This window comes from Lactuca serriola, chromosome 9, assembly GCF_051521515.1.
Source record: "Lactuca serriola cultivar US96UC23 chromosome 9, Lser_US96UC23_V15, whole genome shotgun sequence".
NCBI classification, from domain to species: Eukaryota; Viridiplantae; Streptophyta; class Magnoliopsida; order Asterales; family Asteraceae; genus Lactuca; species Lactuca serriola.
In genome coordinates, this window is record NC_136416.1 from 220,314,232 (window position 1) to 220,335,789 (window position 21,558).

Here is a 21,558-nt window from a genome sequence, read left to right on the forward strand (position 1 = left end):
CGAAGGACAAGAAGATTCAAGCAAGTGATTCAAGGTAATCATCTAAATCTGATTTCTTATGTTATTATACTAGAATTGTCATTAGAAGTCTTGGATTCAATGCATGTTCAATTAGAGAAACCTAGATCCAAGCATTAGGGTTTGTATGTGCACATAGGAATGTTCATATGGCCAAAACCCATCAGCTTGTTGGGGAAAGTCTAAAAAAATTCGATCACCACACAGAGGAAAATAGGGACGATCGGTTTTGCTTGGGGCTTAGTAAATCACGATCGATAATCGACATTGGAGAAACCAAAATCAAAAATCGATTGTTGCTTACTGGGTAACAATGGAGAAGCCAAAATCAAGTAATTGGGCTAATACAGAAGATGAAACTCAAGTAAGTCATTGTTGCTATTGTTTCTTATTGTATAAATACGGACGATTGGTTAATATTATGAATATAATTCAACTCGATCTAAGCTTATTCAATGGTGACAATAAAAAGATCAATAACCTAAACGTTATGAACTCAAATATTAGTCTTGATATGTCCAGTGAAGTCAGCATAACATAACTTACCTCAGCATGAAGTTTGTGATTTTGAGATTGGAGGGAATCATTCTCTGCTTTAACAGCTTCAAACTATCTCTTGAGGGCGTCATAATCTTTTTCCAACTGTTTGGTCTTCCATCTAGCCCTTCTATTTTGAAATCAAATGGCACTCTGTCTTCGTTGAAGTCCAAGTGCTCTTGCAAGCTACATTTTTCTCTCAGGTTCAAGCTTATTTCCTAACTCAAAGTTCCTCTCAAGTGTCTTCACTTGTTCCATGTTTAGTCTCCACTTTTTCTCTCCTGCAAGCAGTTGCGATCCGTCATCAAACAGATCATCTTCTCCATTCATATTCCCTTCTTGATCACATCCATCCATGCGTCGAAATAACGATCTATTCATAAAGATTCAAACTTTCTTCAAACCCATTTGGATTTGGTGCCTGCGAATGGAATATATCGAGTTCAAACTGAAACCCTAATGCATCAATGAGTTGTATGATACAAGTCATCCTTGCATCATGATATGAGAGAGAGAGAGAGAGTTTAATTACCACTGAAATATTGAGTGGTGGTGCAAGGTAGGAGAATAGGAATGAGAGAGGTAGGGGAATGATGGTCATCTTCTTGGGAGGACTGTAACATGAAATTGGTGGAGAAGAAGGCCATTCCAGTGCAAGTCATCAGCTGTTTAAGCCACCTCTATAGGTAAATTGTAGCACCTGGTTCTTGGTATGTATTACGTTATTAAATCTTGATTTATTTTTTCATTTTAGCCTTGGACTCGGCGAGTCGAAGGACTAACTCGCCGAGTAGGAGTGGGATGAGGCGCGGGGTTTAAGCTGCGGACTTGGCGAGTCGGGTCCCGGACTCCGCGAGTAGCCACTGTTTGGACAAAAACCCTAATCCAGGGGTTTGCACCCTATTTAAACGACCTTATGCAGCCTCCTTTCCCCCCTTTATGCTCCCAAACACTTCTCATAGCAAAACCTAGCCGTTTTTGAGGAAATCCAAGGCTTTTTAAGTGATTCTTGTGAGTTTTGACCTCAAGGAAGAAGGAAGAGCAGAGGAGGATCAAGAGGAGACTGAAGGATTCGAGTTTGGTTCACCATTTGCAGTCTACAGAAGGTATAAAGTCTGAACCTTGCTCATTCATTTGTTAGATCCCTCTTTGGGGTGATTTAGGGCTTTTACAAGCCATTTTTGGTGGCCAACCATGTTTGGAAACATGGTTGGGTGTTTGAGCTTCTGGGTCATGTCATTTTTGGAGTCACAAGTTAGATTTGGGATGCTTTTGCACTTAAGGAAGGCCCATGCAACAAAAGAACCATCTTAGAGCCTTTTAAGCTCAAAAGTCTCATACATGCACGTAAATTTTGTAACTTTACGTGCTAGATCGAGTTTAGGGGCCTGGATCTATCATTTGGTTAAGTGTTGTACATTAGAAATCAAAGCTCCTAGTAAGGGATGTGATCGACTCGGCGATTCCATTCATGGACTCAGCGAGTGCAAGGGTTTTGGTCCCATATCAGTGAGGTTCATAAGGACCAGTCGAGTGTGGAAGGGTTTTATGAGTCCCGGGGAGTGACCCAACGTTCTGGACTAAGCAAAGTGTTCTGGGAATTCATGGTACTCGGCGAGTGCATGAACGGACTCGGCGAGTCCAAGTCAATCTTCATAGAACTCGGAGAGTTGTTCATTAACTCGGCGAGTCGAGGATAGAACGTGTTCATAGGATGAAGAGTAACTCGACGAGTTGTTCATACAACTCGGCGAGTCAGGGCAGGACATGAGTATCAGTTGATGATGAACTCGACGAGTTGTTCATACAACTCAGCAAGTCGGATGTGGATTCAGTCGGTGTTCATTTAGAAGGAAAACTCGTCGAGACATCACCTAACTCGGCGAGTAGAGACGGGTATGAGGTCTGATGGAAGGATAGGGACTCGACGTGTTGGCGAGCCAACTCGGGGAGTCAGGTCAACTTGAAGTTGACTTTGACTTTGACTTGGTCAAGGGGTAAAATGGTCATTTTACCCTAAGGGTAGATGTTAGTTTCTGACTAAGTGTTTTGTGGGAATTATAGCCAGAGGATTCCCGCACAGTTCAGCAGCTACGAGGTGAGTTACCTTCCAGTAGGGGTGGGTCTAAGGCCATAATGTCGGCCCACCATCGAGGAGCATTTAGAAGATCATTGTCTTTGTGATAATTTATCTTGGTCTGGTATGCGTTTGGTTATGAGTTATATCTGTATGATATGTTACATGATAGGGATAGTTTCCCTGATAGTGGTCCTTAGAACCAAGGGGTAGGCCAGGACTCGGATATGTCTGACTGTGTGCTTATATCATGCTATTGTATGCTAGTGGTAGGGGTGGAATAGTCCCCAGTTACCGGTTGAAAGATACCGATAACGATTACCGGTTGAAAGATATTGATGATGATTATTGGTTGAAAGATGCCGATAATGACAAATCCAAACTCCTATGGACTGAACTCAATCTTAACTTCTTGCCACCTGGTAGCCCAAGGGCCTGCCATTGCTTCCAAGTTGTTGTGCAACACATTGAGAACTCTAAGAACTCATATGCAAAGCCAACTTTAACTGGAATGGGCACAGAATATGTCAACACGATATGTTATAAACCTCAAGTCGTGTGCTAGTGAAGAACTTCAGGTTTTCTTCTTGATTAGTTCTTGAGACTTTCAATACCTTTAAGACTCCCACTATCCTCTTGACCTATAAGAATCCCTTGTCAAACATCCAAGAGATAGTGCGGATTCTAATCAAGACAAACACTTCACAGAATTGGCCTAAGTTGGTCTTTGTTTTATCTAAAACATCACAACTTACCAATTTCAAATGTACAAGAGTAGAAAAATTTTACTCTTACATTTGACAAGTGTTTTAAACCTTCTTTAAGACATGTCACTCAAGTTACAATCTTGGAGTATGACTCTAAGACTTATATTGGAACGCAGTATGACTCATCTTCTTGATTTAACCATTTCAACAATTCAAGATTCCTCTTCCTTAGAGAACTAATTGTGATATGGTTTCTTAATCATTAAGATGATCACAAAACTGATACTAAAGTACTCTCCCATCTTTTCAGATTTGAGAAAATTTTATCTTTCTGCCTAATTTGATTCTTCTTATTCGCTCTGCCATACATTGGAACCTTTTCCAATGTCTCAGAGTTACACTTAAGCTTGTAAGTATAATCATATTTACTGAGCTTTAGTAAACTATGAAGAATAGTCTTATCAATCTTTTGTGGTGGACTTGACCAGTGCACAAGAATGTGTACTCGATCCATTAGTCCTTCACTTGACTCACACATCCATGTGAACAAGTAATTTGTCTTAATTTTCCAATACTTGAAAGTTCTCATTCATCATGCTATACAACTTGCATGATTCCAAGTTTCTATCCAACTAAAACTTGGGTGATGAGAATCTTTCCTTATTTGGTAAATTTAGACATTACCACAAATGAAAGAATCAATTTCATATTTCCACTCATGCTATTAATGGAATCATATAAGCAACAATTTTTCCTCAAATGCCATTGTAAGGATATTTTAAAATAAATAAAATCTAAAATTTTCTTTTATTTTAAAACTTTGCGTAAAAACTTATCCTTACAATCCATATGAAAACTTGTTGTTATCTATTCCTAAGCAATATCTCATAACTCCTAAGAAGCAGCTCAAGAATCCGATCTTCAAACTACGCGATAGAAATCCATCTATGCGATCAGATTCAACATATTCTTTCTTTAAGTTCCTTCACTTTTTCTTTGATTCTTAAAACATCAACATGTGACCCAGTCACATCATGTAATAAGAATCTCAGAATAGAAACTTAGCAGAGTTAGATAATGAACTTTACCTAAAGTAGAGTCAAGCTTATTGACTTTAACACCCTTAGGTAAATTGGCAGATTCACAACCAATGCCCCTTCCTTTGGCAATATAAACATATGGACCCTTTGGTAATGGTACATGGGACTATCATAGACTTAGCTTTTCTCTTTACCATTTGGTCAACCCAGTTGACTATGGCCGATCCCTTTCCATTGGGAAGAGAGTGCTTTTCTGGATATCCAATGTCATCATTTTCAATGTCCATAAAGTTTTAAGGAAGTTGAGCTTAACAAATAGATAAGATCATTAAGGGTCTTGTCATAGTCTGTTTCATAGGTGTCCCAAAGGAACTCACTATGTGACTTAGAAAGTGATTGAACCACCAACTTTCTCAAGACTTTGACACCCAACTCTCCCGGCTTGTCAATATGTGACTACATCTCCAAGATGTGATCACACCTAGACCTTGCCTTGCTAATAGGGCTTGAGTGACCTTAAAATTTTCAAGAACTTGTGGGTTGGGGAGAATAATTAGAGGAGGTGAATGAATTATGATTTCCAAGGGACATCATCTTCATTTAGGAAAGCTTGTTTCAAGAGATTTGGGAAGATCATAAATGTCTAAACCAGACATCTTTTGGGAGATATTCAAGATAGTTGATCTTAAGTCCTTAATATGACACCCAATATGAAATATTAAGGCTAGGACCCAACAAACTATTTTATAACTTAGAAGAGGTATACCGTAATCCAAGCTATAAAATATTTGAAGGTAGGTGAATGACGATTCACCAAATTCCACCAAGATAAACGAAATGTATTATTAGGTTTTAATTGGTTTTGAAACTCCTAGATCTTTTGAGATTCATTGAACTGTTCAATGGCATGTTTCAATCTCGAGTGTGCCCTTCAGGTTTTGTGACTGGGATGCCGAGGATCACAAAACAAGGTGTGAAGTAACCATGCAAATTACTTGGTACCCTTAAGTGTTTACCCCTCAATCGATGTGCCGGTTAACCACACACGCTCCATCGATACTATGATAAACATTAAGTTACCCTTTGCCTACCTTGTTAAATACAAGTTAGTGTGCCAGTTAACCACACACGCTCCACTAACCGACTTAAACAAAGTGCAAAGTGTAATTTCATGGATTAACATCTTATGCACATTTTCCTAAGTAACTAAGATTGGGTATTATTAAGAGTTTAGTTACTTAGTATTTATCATTAATACTTTTAATGAAGGGAGAATTATAGTCCTGTCAAACCCGTTCGGCTAACGACCCTCCACCAGCCAAGCAAGCGGTGGGTGAGAGTGGACACCCATTAAGTTTCCATTTTATAGGCAACAACCTTATACCCACCTTATAGACCGGCTTCGTGAATGAGGCGTACTAGCGGTAAGACTGACTGTACTCTTATACATATATATATTATTAACTTATAATATTATAAAGTATAAGGGTTGAATTTTAACTCTTTAAAATTCTAAGGGCTAACATGGAATTAAAGTATTCATAAGTGAAAACTTTTCAAATTCCAAAACTTGAGGGCAAGTTTTGAAACTATTCAAAACTAATTAATTCCATAACTTATGTGTTTAAAGTAGTTTTAATCCAAAAACTCTTCAAGTTCTATAACTTGAGGACAAGTTATGGAAGACTTTAAACTAATAAAAGAATTAACTTTTCTTTATTTTATAACTTATGGAATTAGTTAAGGTTACACTTTTTTTTTATTTATTATTTAATGAAGAGACTCTTGGTCCTCCATAACTTGAGGACAAATTATGGAGTCATAAAACCATTTAATTAGACCTAGACTCTTCATTTTTGTAACCTTTGCCAACTTTTATGAGTTTTATGAAACTTAAATGTGACTTTTCATATAACTTGAGGACAAGTTACAAAAACACATTTTAGAATCAACTCTTAGATTAATTTGGATTGAAAACAACTATTTCACTCAACTTTCTATTAATCTAAGCAACTCATAAGAACAAGATAATTCAAATCAAACTATTTCATGTAATTAGTTTAAACCTTAAACTAATACAAAACATGAATCTATTGACAATTATATTTGAAATTGGATTAGCATGAACATTACCACATCAAAAACAAGTTTATAAGTTCAAAAACATCTTAGGGTAATGTTCCTAGTCCAATTCCAGCCAAAAAAGTCGAATTTATGCTGTCTGGGGGTCCAACTCGTCGAGTGCACGAACCAACTCGGCGAGTTGGATGCTTTTTTCCTTGGACTCGGCGAGTCCATTCATGGACTCGGCGAGTCTGCTGGGCAGACAGCATCAAAACTCGTTTTTACAGCTTTTTTTGCAAGTATAACAAGAAAACAAGCCTAGGCTCTGATACCACTGTTGGGTTTTGAGCATTCTAACACTCCTGAGTGTACATGCAACCCTAAATACCTTGGATCTATGTTTTCTTTATTATACATGCAAATAAGAACTTCCAAGGTATTATCCTAATCTAGCATACAAAACAATGAATGTAACAAGATAGAATACATACCTCTTTGATGTAGAAAGTCTTCATGAAGCTTGAGTGCCTAGTGCCCCAAGTGTGACACCTCAAATGGTTCACACAACACCAAATACACTTGGAATAACTTGAGAGAAATCTACACTTCATGAAATCAGCTAGCCCTTATTTTACTCTCTCTAGTGGCCGATTTTGGTGAATAATATGATGCTTATATAGTTAGGGTTACACCATGTAAACCCTAATTGACATCGCCTTTCATTTCCATGATCCATGGGTACAAATACACCATGGAGCATCCATGGACCATCCTATGGACCATCCTATGGGTTTTATCCCAACTTGATTGTCCATGGAGCATTAGCCCACTATACAAGTATGGATGATTTACACAATCAACCCATATATTTAATTAGTTTTCTTTTGATCACTTAATTAATCCTAGATTAATTCTTGATCAATACTAATTAAATAATCTTATTATTCTTATTATTAATATACTAGAACTTATAATATATTAATAACCATAAGTGTCTTATTTCTCTCATTATAGTCTATCCAAGTGCATGATGCCATGCAACCCAAATGGACCATGCCGGGTCGGGTCAAGTCTTACCAATTATAGTTATGGACTTAGACATTAATCCAACACATAGGTGGAAGAAATTAAGGTGTATGGGCTCCTTGAATTCGTCCAAGCCCTAATCTAGAAGGATCCTTGGATTGCTTAAGGCCTAAGTAATATAATTAGGGTTTCAGGCTGTAACCCTAGTAGCTCAAGTATTTAAAGGACCTAGGGGCTACAGAAATCGGCTACCAGAACCCCAAGGAGTTCGTGGAGCCGATTTTGTGTCCTCAACCTCTCTCCATATCATCCTCTTGCTTCTTGGTGTTTGTAAGCCATTAAAAGAGTGACAATTGTGACTCTAAGCTCCAAGGATAATAAGATTCAAGCTTTCAAGAAAGAGGTAATTATCTAGATCTACTTTGTAATATTAATTTCGAATTATAAATCATAGATCAGGGTTTGCAAGTCTTGGATGAAAAGCATGTTCATTAGAGAAACCTAGATCCAAGCATTAGAGTTTGTATGTGCACATAGGAATGTTCTTATGGCTCAAACCCATCAGTGGTATCAGAGCCTAGGTTTGGCTTCTCTTGAATTTGATGCTTTGTGTTTTGATTCTTGCTTAAAATCGAATTTTCTTGCTCTCTACCTGATGAACTCGACGAGTCCCATTGTGGACTCGAAGAGTAGGCTGCACTCGGCGAGTCAGAACGTCAGACAGAGGGAATTTCGGGATTTCTTGCTGTTTTGCTTAAGAATAATTACCTAAATTGTTTTAGTCTAATAAAATCCGAATTTTATCACTTTTCAATCAATATCCTCATCAAAACAAAAGATAATTACCAATTGTTTAAATAATAATTTCCTAATTTGATAATACTTGATTATTTAAATTAATTGCTAAATTATCTTGCAAGTAATATTGACTAGGTCAAATTTAGATAATTATTAAATTAAATGTTTAATTGAAAATTATTTGCTATTTGATCTTTATGTTTTGAAAATGTTGAAAACTTACCCTCAAGTTTTGAAATTTAAATTTTATGATTAAAATGTTTAATTTGAACTATTTAAATTTCAAACCCTAGAATTTTACAAGTTTAAAATTCAACCTTATACTTTATAATATTATATGATTAATATATATATATATATATATATATATATATATATATTAATCTTATAATATTATAAAGTATAAGTTTGAATTTTAAACTTGTAAAATTCTCTCTCTCTCTCTCTCTCTCTCTATATATATATATATATATATATATATATATATATATATATATATATATATATATATATATATAGGGATGAGCTTTTGAACCGCCGGAACCGGACATAAATTAGTAGAGCGGTTCAGTTATTGGTTCTTGACTTATGTCAAAACCGGTTCCAGGTCTACCACCGGTTCGGTTCTAAAAAAACCGGTTATAAAACCAGAACCGGCTAGGAAGTGTAAGAGTCGATCCATTCATAATCTATTTTCAAAATACTATCTAATTGACTGTATATTGATATATCCTAAATTCAAAATCTATTCCTTGATTAACCTAAACACAAAACGGCAAGTGCAAACATCGGCATGTGCAAAAATCAATTGTTGCTTGTGTTGGAATAGTGTCTAAGGCTGCAACAATATTAGGCAAGTATTTGACCCGGTTGTGCATGGTCCTTTTGGGTTGCCTTCACCATAGAAACTTGACAGGATGATTTGTAATGAGAGAAGAGATATTATTAATATATTATGAGAATAATATAAGGAATAATAATATTATTATTTGATTAATATAAGTCATAAATTAATTAGGAGTTAATTTGGTGACTTAAAGAGATTAATTGAATAAAGGGGCATAAACTGTCAATTGTATGATAGTTGTACTTTGGGCTATAATTCCTTATGGATAGCGGGGGACGGTTTTGGGGCTTAGGATAGACCTTGAAATCGTCCAAGGCTTATCATTAGGGTATTGGATTGCTTAGGTCCTAAGTTATCCAATTAGGGTTTAAGGGTGAAACCTTAGGAGCCTTACAAGTATAAATAGACCCAAGGGGTCAAGGAAATCGGCACTCTTGCCTTTGGAAGAACCCTGGCCGATTTCTAGCTCCTCTCTCCTCTCTCTATAATCATCCTCTTGCTAGTTTGTGTTTGTAAGCCATTAGAGGAGTGACACTTGTGACTCTAAAGCTCGAAGGACAAGAAGATTCAAGCAAGTGATTCAAGGTAATCATCTAAATCTGATTTCTTATGTTATTATACTAGAATTGTCATTAGAAGTCTTGGATTCAATGCATGTTCAATTAGAGAAACCTAGATCCAAGCATTAGGGTTTGTATGTGCACATAGGAATGTTCATATGGCCAAAACCCATCAGCTTGTTGGGTAAAGTCTAAAAAAATTCGATCACCACACAGAGGAAAATAGGGACGATCGGTTTTGCTTGGGGCTTAGTAAATCACGATCGATAATCGACATTGGAGAAACCAAAATCAAAAATCGATTGTTGCTTACTGGGTAACAATGGAGAAGCCAAAATCAAGTAATTGGGCTAATACAGAAGATGAAACTCAAGTAAGTCATTGTTGCTATTGTTTCTTATTGTATAAATACGGACGATTGGTTAATATTATGAATATAATTCAACTCGATCTAAGCTTATTCAATGGTGACAATAAAAAGATCAATAACCTAAACGTTATGAACTCAAATATTAGTATTGATATGTCCAGTGAAGTCAGCATAACATAACTTACCTCAGCATGAAGTTTGTGATTTTGAGATTGGAGGGAATCATTCTCTGCTTTAACAGCTTCAAACTATCTCTTGAGGGCGTCATAATCTTTTTCCAACTGTTTGGTCTTCCATCTAGCCCTTCTATTTTGAAATCAAATGGCACTCTGTCTTCGTTGAAGTCCAAGTGCTCTTGCAAGCTACATTTTTCTCTCAAGTTCAAGCTTATTTCCTAACTCAAAGTTCCTCTCAAGTGTCTTCACTTGTTCCATGTTTAGTCTCCACTTTTTCTCTCCTGCAAGCAGTTGCGATCCGTCATCAGACAGATCATCTTCTCCATTCATATTCCCTTCTTGATCACATCCATCCATGCGTCAAAATAACGATCTATTCATAAAGATTCAAACTTTCTTCAAACCCATTTGGATTTGGTGCCTGCGAATGGAATATATCGAGTTCAAACTGAAACCCTAATGCATCAATGAGTTGTATGATACAAGTCATCCTTGCATCATGATATGAGAGAGAGAGAGAGAGTTTAATTACCACTGAAATATTGAGTGGTGGTGCAAGGTAGGAGAATAGGAATGAGAGAGGTAGGGGAATGATGGTCATCTTCTTGGGAGGACTGTAACATGAAATTGGTGGAGAAGAAGGCCATTCCAGTGCAAGTCATCAGCTGTTTAAGCCACCTCTATAGGTAAATTGTAGCACCTGGTTCTTGGTATGTATTACGTTATTAAATCTTGATTTATTTTTTCATTTTAGCCTTGGACTCGGCGAGTCGAAGGACTAACTCGCCGAGTAGGAGTGGGATGAGGCGCGGGGTTTAAGCTGCGGACTTGGCGAGTCGGGTCCCGGACTCCGCGAGTAGCCACTGTTTGGACAAAAACCCTAATCCAGGGGTTTGCACCCTATTTAAACGACCTTATGCAGCCTCCTTTCCCCCCTTTATGCTCCCAAACACTTCTCATAGCAAAACCTAGCCGTTTTTGAGGAAATCCAAGGCTTTTTAAGTGATTCTTGTGAGTTTTGACCTCAAGGAAGAAGGAAGAGCAGAGGAGGATCAAGAGGAGACTGAAGGATTCGAGTTTGGTTCACCATTTGCAGTCTACAGAAGGTATAAAGTCTGAACCTTGCTCATTCATTTGTTAGATCCCTCTTTGGGGTGATTTAGGGCTTTTACAAGCCATTTTTGGTGGCCAACCATGTTTGGAAACATGGTTGGGTGTTTGAGCTTCTGGGTCATGTCATTTTTGGAGTCACAAGTTAGATTTGGGATGCTTTTGCACTTAAGGAAGGCCCATGCAACAAAAGAACCATCTTAGAGCCTTTTAAGCTCAAAAGTCTCATACATGCACGTAAATTTTGTAACTTTACGTGCTAGATCGAGTTTAGGGGCCTGGATCTATCATTTGGTTAAGTGTTGTACATTAGAAATCAAAGCTCCTAGTAAGGGATGTGATCGACTCGGCGATTCCATTCCTGGACTCGGCGAGTCCATTCATGGACTCAGCGAGTGCAAGGGTTTTGGTCCCATATCAGTGAGGTTCATAAGGACCAGTCGAGTGTGGAAGGGTTTTAGGAGTCCCGGGGAGTGACCCAACGTTCTGGACTAAGCAAAGTGTTTTGGGAATTCATGGTACTCGGCGAGTGCATGAACGGACTCGGCGAGTCCAAGTCAATCTTCATAGAACTCGGAGAGTTGTTCATTAACTCGGCGAGTCGAGGATAGAACGTGTTCATAGGATGAAGAGTAACTCGACGAGTTGTTCATACAACTCGGCGAGTCAGGGCAGGACATGAGTATCAGTTGATGATGAACTCGACGAGTTGTTCATACAACTCAGCAAGTCGGATGTGGATTCAGTCGGTGTTCATTTAGAAGGAAAACTCGTCGAGACATCACCTAACTCGACGAGTAGATACGGGTATGAGGTCTGATGGAAGGATAGGGACTCGGCGTGTTGGCGAGCCAACTCGGGGAGTCAGGTCAACTGGAAGTTGACTTTGACTTTGACTTGGTCAAGGGGTAAAATGGTCATTTTACCCTAAGGGTAGATGTTAGTTTCTGACTAAGTGTTTTGTGGGAATTATAGCCAGAGGATTCCCGCACAGTTCAGCAGCTACGAGGTGAGTTACCTTCCAGTAGGGGTGGGTCTAAGGTCATAATGTTGGCCCACCATCGAGGAGCATTTAGAAGATCAATGTCTTTGTGATAATTTATCTTGGTCTGGTATGCGTTTGGTTATGAGTTATATTTGTATGATATGTTACATGATAGGGATAGTTTCCCTGATAGTGGTCCTTAGAACCAAGGGGTAGGTCAGTACTCGGATATGTCTGACTGTGTGCTTATATCATGCTATTGTATGCTAGTGGTAGGGGGTGGAATAGTCCCCAGTTACCGGTTGAAAGATACCGATAACGATTACCGGTTGAAAGATACTGATGATGATTATAGGTTGAAAGATGCCGATGATGATTACCGGTTGAAAGATACCGATGTTGATTACCGGTTGAAAGATACCGATGGTATTGTATGGTATGTGGTATGATGGGGGAACTCACTAAGCTTTGTGCTTATGGTTTCAGTTTTTGGTTTCAGGTACCTCTTCATCTAAGGGGAAGGAGCCGGCGGCGTAGCATGGCATCAAACACACATTTGATTTTCCGCACGGTGTTTTCTGGGATTTTACTCTGATATGTTACTTGCTTATGTTGTGGGTTTGAAACATGATACTTGATTTTTTGAGATAGCGTGTTGATTCAATATTTTATAGTGAATGTTTTATGAACAACTTAATTTAAAAATGAAATTTTTGGACTCGAATTTTGGGACGTTACAAGTTGGTATCAGAGCCCCGGTTTGAGGGATTCAGACACGCCCTCGGGGTGTCTGGACTCAAACTAAGGGGCTAAAAGATTTTTACAATAAAATGGTTTTCTAACAATCTAAACGGAAGGATTTTACGAAAGACAAGGTGTGTGATGCATGCGACCGGCCAGGCTCAAGTAAGTTTTACCCAAGATACCCATACATGTTATGTTATGCTTTATGGGTTTGATTCAGAATCACATGCTAGAATAGGACTAAGGATCTAGGAAGATGCCTTGTGTGCCTGATATATGATTCTGATAATTGCATGTTAGTTAGGGCTAAGGCTCTAGGAGGATGCCTTATATGCCTATTGTATAAGTTGTATGCTAGGACCGTTTAGTCAGCAGTAGGATGGCCTGAATAGGTTATGCCTGATTGGTTACTCGATGCACAAATGCTGCTTGCTTTGTGCTATGGGGGGGGGGGGGGTTCTGGCTATTTCCAACTAACTAAGGAGCGGATATGTAATAGTACCTGCAAGTTATTTAGGGGGAAATGGTAGGGGCTCCTTTGCAGTTGATAGTGGAGAGTAGGTCGGAGAGTGCCCTAGGGAAGCCTAGGATGAGGTTAGTGGAAAGGGGTATCGGTAAAGGGACCTGGTGAAGTCAAAGCAATCCTTGAGGAAAGCACGGGTATATGTGGAAGGTAGTATGGGCCCATACTACTGAAAGCAGAGGACCCGTACTCGAACCAAGGAGGGCCTAGATGAAATCGGGAACCTTGGAGAGTGTGTTAGATCTCTCGAGTATATGTATGATCCTGACCTTTATGTGTGTATTTTCAGTATGGTGATTACACGACTTGGAGCAGGAGGTTCCAGATCAGGATTAGTATCAGGCTTAGGTTCGGGATCCGAGCAGGTTGATGACGGGCTACACGAGTTCATCGCGTCTGAGATGACGAGAGGCATCCTTGAGTCGACCCCTATCATCTTTGGGTCGATCAAGGAGGGGATTGTTGAGCTGATGGAGGATCGTCTCCGGTCATTCAGGAGTGATATGGTATCTGGCCAAGTGGGTACGCGCACACTGTCCTTTAAGGACTTTCATGGAAGTGGTGCGCCGGATTTCCATGGGGTGAAGGACCCCATTGCTGCTAGGAGAGGGATCGCAGACATTGAGTCTGCGCAGCTGACGAGCTTCTGCCTAGAGGGGTCGAAGGTGAGATATGCAGCAGGATGCTTGCGAGACAGGGCTAGGGATTAGTGGGAGTCTGTTGGTGACTCATTGGGAGCCTCGGCTGTTGAGGCTATGACTTGGTCGGACTTTGTGACCAGATTCAGGGCGGAGTTTGCGCTAGCTGTGGAGCTTCAACGGCTGGCCATGGAGTTTTTGGATATGAGGCAGACTACGGAGACTGTGGCGGAGATCACCGCCAAGTTTCGGGAGAGGGCACTGCTGCTGCCCCAGTATGCGGGTGATGAGGATATGAAGAGGAGCCGCTACCATGACATGCTACGAGCTGACATTCGAGAGCATGTTAGTTTTTCAGCTTGCCCTACCTTGGATTCCATGATTTCCAGGGCTAAGGAGAGGGAGATTGATCTGGAGCACGTCCAGAAGAGGAAGGCAGTGGAGGGGCCGACGACCGAGGCTTCGGGGAAGAAGCCAAAGGGATCTGATGGTAGGCCGAAAGGCCAGGCAGGCCGGGACCGCTGTGGCAAATGCGGTCGGTCACACGAGGGAGATTGTCGCACATGGCTGGGTTCGGGCTGCTATAAGTGTGGCAAGGTCGAGCATTTTGGCAGGGATTATACTGCCCCCGCCCCTGCGGTACAAATGAAAGACCTGATTTGCTTCCATTGCAATCAGAGGGGCCACAAAGGGCCAATTGCCTGAGATTGACAGCAGCGTTAGCAGCAGTGCTAGCGGCGGCGCCGGTCTCAGCGACGGCACGGGTTACAGATGGCCGGAAGGTCAAGACAGAGGTTCCAGTGGTGCGGAGCCGAGCATTTCAGCTGACAGCCGAAGAGGCACGCGCTACACCTAATGTGGTGATGGGTATGATTAAGTCCCTATGATCTTTTTTGTTGTGATTGTGTTATTGATATGTGCTCTGTTTAGGATCGTTCCATGTGAACGGCATCCCGGTGCTGGTATTGTTTGACTCGGGCACTACCCGATCATTTGTGTCTCTTGTGCATATCAAGAGATTTTCCGAGTCTTCGGGCATGTTGGATTGCCCTCTAGAGGTAGAGATTGCCGGCGACCATTTAGTGCGGGCATCAACGGTGTTTCAAGATTGTGTGCTGAGGTTATTTGAGGAGCGCTACTTGGTAGACCTGGTTCCCATTCCATTGCGTGGGAACAAGGTGATTATAGGCATGGATTTGCTCAGCCCTAATGGGGCAGTGATCGACTGCGCACAGTAGTTGGTGTGGGTCAGGACCGCAAGCGGGGGAGAGCTGGTGATCCAGGGCGAGAGGCCACAACAAGGACCAGATTTGTGTTCAGCAGTGAGAGCTAGGTGTTACCTTCAGCAGGGTTGCGCAGGTTATGTCGCGTATGTTACGGATACCCGGGAAACGGGTTGGGCGACTGTGGACGATGTACCTATGGTATGGGAGTTTGGGGACGTATTCCCCGAGGAGTTGCTTGGGATACCTCCGGGACGACAGGTGGAATTCAGGATCGACCTAATTCCCGGTGCGGCTCCGATAGCCAAGGCACCGTATCGGTTGGCTCCTCCTGAGATGCAAGAGTTGTCTACACAGCTACAGGAGCTGTTAGACAAGGGTTTCATTAGACCGAGCAGTTCACCATGGGGAGCCCCGATTCTGTTTGTGAGGAAGAAGGACGGGTCACATCGGATGTGTATAGATTATCGGGAGCGGAACAAGGTAACGGTGAAGAACCGCTACCCACTCCCGAGGATTGATGACCTCTTTAACCAGCTTCAGGGAGCATCTTGGTTCTCCAAGATTGATTTGCGTTCAGGGTATCATCAGATGAGGGTCAGAGAGGAGGATGTGCAGAAGACTGCGTTTCGGACGCGTTATGGCCACTATGAGTTTGTGGTGATGCCTTTCGGGCTCACCAATGCTCCTGCCGCGTTCATGGACCTCATGAACCGTGTATGTAGACCGATGTTAGACCGGTCTGTGATAGTGTTTATCGACGATATCTTGGTTTACTCCAAGACGCGAGAGCAGCATGAGGAGCTTCTGCGGGAGGTTCTAGAGACTTTGAGGAGGGAGAACTTGTATGCTAAGTTCTCCAAGTGTGAGTTCTGGTTGCGCGAGGTGCAGTTTCTTGGGCACCTTGTCAACTAGAATGGGATTTTCGTAGATCCGGCCAAGGTAGAGGCCGTGATGAGTTGGGAGGTTCCGAGGTCTCCATCTGAGATTTGGAGCTTTCTAGGATTGGCAAGCCATTATCGGAGGTTCATTCAGGACTTCTCCAAGATAGTCGTTCCGCTCACCCGACTGACTAAGAAGTCGGTGGTGTACCACTGGGGGCCTGAGCAGCAGGCCGCATTCGAGGCATTGAGACAGAGATTGTGCGAGACGCCAATTTTAGCCCTGCCAGAGGGCATGGAGGATTTTGTTGTGTATTGTGATGCATCCATCGCAGGTTTGGGCGCGGTAATGATGCAGAGGGGGAATGTTATCTCCTATGCGTCGAGGCAGCTGAAGCCTCATGAGGCGAACTACCTGACGCATGATTTGGAGTTGGGGGCTGTTGTTTTTGCCCTCAAGATTTGGCGCCATTACCTCTATGGGGTTCGTTGTATGATTTACACGGACCACAAAAGTTTGAGGTATCTCATGGACCAGCCAAATCTGAATATGAGACAGCGTTGGTGGCTTGATGTGGTAAAGGATTATGATTGTGAGATCCTTTACCATCTGGGGAAGGTCAATGTCATGGCCGATGCGCTTAGCCGCAAGGCAGCGCCGATCAGGGATATTTGTCTTAGGATGACAGTGGTGACTCCGCTTCTGGAGCGGATCCGGGAGGCTCAACAGGAGGCTATGAAGGAGGAGCATCGGAAGAGTGAGCAGATTGTGGGGCAGGTTTCCTCTTTCGACTATGATAGCCGAGGGTTATTGACTCTTCACCGTAGGGTGTGGGTCCCTTATCATGGAGGCGTGCGCCAGGTCCTGATAGAGGCGGCGCACAAATCCCGATTCTCCCTTCATCCCGGGGCGACGAAGATGTATAGGGATCTTCGTCTGGACTACTGGTGGCCCTACATGAAGTGGGATGTGGCATGGTACGTGGAGCGGTGCTGGACCTGCAGGAAGGTCAAGGCCGAGCATCAAAGACCACACGGCAAGATGCAGCCGTTGGATATCCCGCTGTGGAAATGGGAGGATATTACGATGGATTTTATCACGAAGCTTCCCAGGACCGCGCGGGGAATCGATTCGATATGGGTCATCGTGGATCGATTGACCAATAGCACCCACTTTATTCCGATTCAGGAGAGCATCTCGACCGAGAATTGGCCGATATCTATATCAGTGAGGTGGTGGCGTGGCACGGAGTGCCAGTTTCGGTGATTTCAGACAGAGACGTGCGGTTTACTTCCAGGTTTTGGAAGAAGTTTCATGATGAGCTGGGTACTCGTCTGTATTTTAGCACCGCTTTTCACCCGCATACGGATGACCAGAGCGAGCGGACCATCCAGACTCTGGAGGATATGATGTGGGCATGCGTTTTAGATTTCGAAGGTAGTTGGGATACCTACCTCCCGTTGGCGGAGTTCTCGTATAATATGTCAAACCCCGAAACCCAAGGCGGAAACGTTTCCGGGGCGGACTCCACGTTGAGTATCAAATACAATGTACATAGTAAGCAAAGTAAACAACCATTACATTACATATATAGATTTTTACATTTGTTTTAAAGTAAAAAGTATTAAAAGTGTGATACATATGTATATATATATAGACAAAAGTAAGACGTGTCTTCAACGCAATCCGTCTTCGCCAAAAGGAATTATCGGGTACCTGTCTAATGCGGACCTGAGAATACAAGCAGTTTGAAAATCAGCATAAAGCTGGTGAGTTCATAAGCGGTTTTGTTTTCTGAAAATGTATTTGTTTGCTTTCTGTTTCTAAAAAGTTACGCACCAAGAAAATCCCATATTTTCTTAAAAGTTGGTTACTAATCTGAAATGTAATGTAAAAGATGTACACTGAAAACATGGTTACTCTTGTGAATTGTAAGGTTTTGTTATCTGGTTTGTTCAACGAATCTGGTTATATACAAATTTTTCCCTAGGAAAATCCCATATATTTCCTAAAAGTTGGTTACCAATCCAAAATGTGAAAGATGTATACTGAAAACATGGTTACTCTTGTGAATTGTAAGGTTTAGTTATCTGGTTTGTTACACGAATCTGGTTATATACAAATGTTGCCCCAGGAAAATCCCATATTGTCCTGAAAGTTGGTTACCAATCCGAAATGTGAATGATGTATATTGAAAACCTGGTTGTCCTTGTGAAATGTATTAGTTTTAACACGTATATAAAACTAATATGTACAAGTAAACTACATACTTTATTCATTATTACTATCAAGTAAATATCTATTATCCAAATTGCGAGTTCCATAACCATACAATAGACTAGATATGGCAATAAGTAGTCCACATCACCTTATGACTTTCGTAACCCTTGAACCTTTCGGTTCGGCTATAGCTAGTAGCCAGGTGTGGGGTAGTCAGTCCCATATAGATCTATACACTCAAGTCACACTCCCTATCTAAGAGATTTTGGTTACGGGTGCAGTCCTCCACTTGCGTATCTCGGTGGAGTGTTCTCTGAGGCCGTGTCTCCAATTTATAGGAATAACAAATTTACTAGTAATAATACAGAAAGATACTGTTACAAACAATGATCCTCCACTCGCGTATCTCTGTGGAGTGTTACCGAGGAAAAAACTGTGTACTAAGTTTCATGTTCAAAGATCAAATGTTATGCTTTTAACTGATAAAATGTGGAAAACCATTTGTGAAAATATAAATTACAATATTTTATAACGTTTTTCACAAATACTACGATGATGTGTTCTGCAAGTTCAAAATGTTATCAGATTTAATTATCAATGTTAAAAGCATATGTAATACGAAACACAACACATGTAAAAACAAGTTTTGAGTACAAGTATACCTTGTACTTTGCTTGTATTCCCCCTGAAAACAGTGAAAAACATTGAAAAATGTAGGGGTATGAACTCATCAGGCGAGAAAACGTGACGGTTTGGATGCTAAGTGTCAGTTCGGGGCTTGATAACGCGTGAGGTTCCTATGTAATATGAAATGGTATACAAATGTATCTAATTAGACTTTAAATCACTAATTAGATATGATTATACACTCCAATACAAGAAAACACTTCAAATCAAGTGTTTGGAGTGACTCGGGTGACATCTACGGACGTATAGGGCTCGAATAATGTGTTTGCTCTTCAAGAGTAAACTCGTTAGGGAGTTTACGGCCCTAAGACCAAATCCACATGAGTTCACAGCTGTGAACTCATGGATGAAGGGTTTTATGGTGACAAATGGTCAAATAACACTTGGGAAAAGTTGCTATGATTTAATCTAAGGCTTCAGAATGGATCTAATCATCAAGAACATTACCAAATGGAGTTTACGGCTATAAACTAGGAGTTTACGGCCGTAAGATCCTATGTGATCATTCCTTACATGATTTTGTATCCCTAGATCAATCACATGTGATTCAAACCAATTCTACAAGCCTTAGAGTGAATTTAGGGCATCATTTGACTTGTTTTTGTGAGTTTACGGCCCAGGAACCCATTCTTGGGGGGTTTACGGCCGTGAACTCTCAAAGGGATGGTTTTCATCATGTTTAAGGCCCCTAAATCGATTGTGGTTGGTTCTAGAATTTAATCCAAGGCTATTGGTATGTTTAAGTGGCATTTAAACACTTGAATTTGAGTTTACTCCCCATTAATATGAGTTTACGGGCCAAGCATGTTCTTGGGCAGTAAACTCATGTTTACTCCTCAAAAATGATGTTCAAGGTGTTCTAAGTCCGATTTGATAAGCCATTCAGTCATATCTAAGCCCCAAAGATGATTTGGAAGGGTTTTAAGGCTCAAAAACCCTCTTTGTGTGTGTTTACAACCCAAGCATGTTCCAGGGCCATAAACTCATGAATATGGTCCTAAATCAGAGTTTGAACTCGGATTTGGAAGCTGAAAAGGTTCAACAACAAGTTAGGGTGATTACCTTGATGTTTTTGATGGGTTTTGGTCCCAAGAACATCCTAGATACTCATACAAACCCTAATGCTTGGATCTAGGTTTCTCTATTGTACATGCAAGTTATCCAAGACTATAAACCCTAATTCTAGCATTCAAGTAATCATATTAACATAAGAATGGGTTTAAGATGTTACCTTGATTGTTATGTAGTAATAATAATCCCAAATCTCCTTGTATTGACTTTAGAAAGCTTAGAGTCACAAATGTCACTCCTCTAGTGGTTCACAAACACCATAATCAAGAGGATGAAGAGGAGAGAGGATGGAGGCTGCCCAAAATGTGCTCTAACCCTAGAAGGTTGCTTCACCACGTTTTTGAGCCTTAATGGTTCTATATATAGTAAGGCTATTAGGGTTATCTAACAAGGAAACCCTAATTTGGATGCTTAAGCCCTAAGCAACCCATGGATCCCTTTCCTTAAGGCCTTGGACGATTTCTTATGGGCTTCCCCATAGATTTCGTCCATTCCTTAATACAAGGCAATCCATGGCCCAAATTGCAATTATCTTATAATTACAATGCCAGTCCTTAAGTTTAATTAATCTCTTTTAGTCACAAAACTAATTACCAATTGATTATTGACTAATATTAATTAAACAATATGATTTCTCCTTTGATATATTATTCCCATAATATATTAATAAATCATATTTAATCCTTTCTCTTCATAATTCATCCTATCAAGTTGCTTTAGTGAAGGCAACCCAAAAGGACCATGCACCATCGGGTCAAGTACATACCAAAATAGTTATGGACTTAGACACTAATCCAACAGTCTCCCACTTGGATAAGTCTAATAACTATTATGTGTATGACTTCAGATCCGGATCTGCAATCATAGCTTTCTAAAGCCGTTGTCAACTCTGATCCTATCAGATACGCGTGTCCTTTAGATAAGGGATCATATATTCCTCCATTCTAGATATCATATGAGATATGATTGCAAAGCATTCTCTTTGTACTATTTCTCGATTCCCGATTTATGACAACTGACTAATTGAACAAATCAAATTAGCCCTAGCCCGACCGAGCATTTACGTTTGTCATCACTAAATCATCGAGGGGCCCAAAGATATCGCTTTTATCCTACTTTGGATAAAAGGAACGGATAAACTTTGATACAATGCTTGCTTGCACTCACTCACCGAATCCACACAACAATATGTTTTATGACACCAAGTTACTGGTGCGTTTACATATTATCAATATGCAACCGACTCGCAAGATAC

The 21,558-nt window shown here is 40.7% G+C and overlaps 2 pseudogenes; both read right to left on the reverse strand.

The window, feature by feature from the left end:
• Nucleotides 1–466: 466 nt before the first annotated feature.
• On the reverse strand, nucleotides 467–1,235 carry LOC145076586 (homeobox-leucine zipper protein ATHB-13 pseudogene; annotated as a pseudogene).
• An 8,896-nt stretch (nucleotides 1,236–10,131) lies between these two features.
• On the reverse strand, nucleotides 10,132–10,900 carry LOC145076587 (homeobox-leucine zipper protein ATHB-13 pseudogene; annotated as a pseudogene).
• Between the last annotated feature and the right edge of the window lie 10,658 nt (nucleotides 10,901–21,558).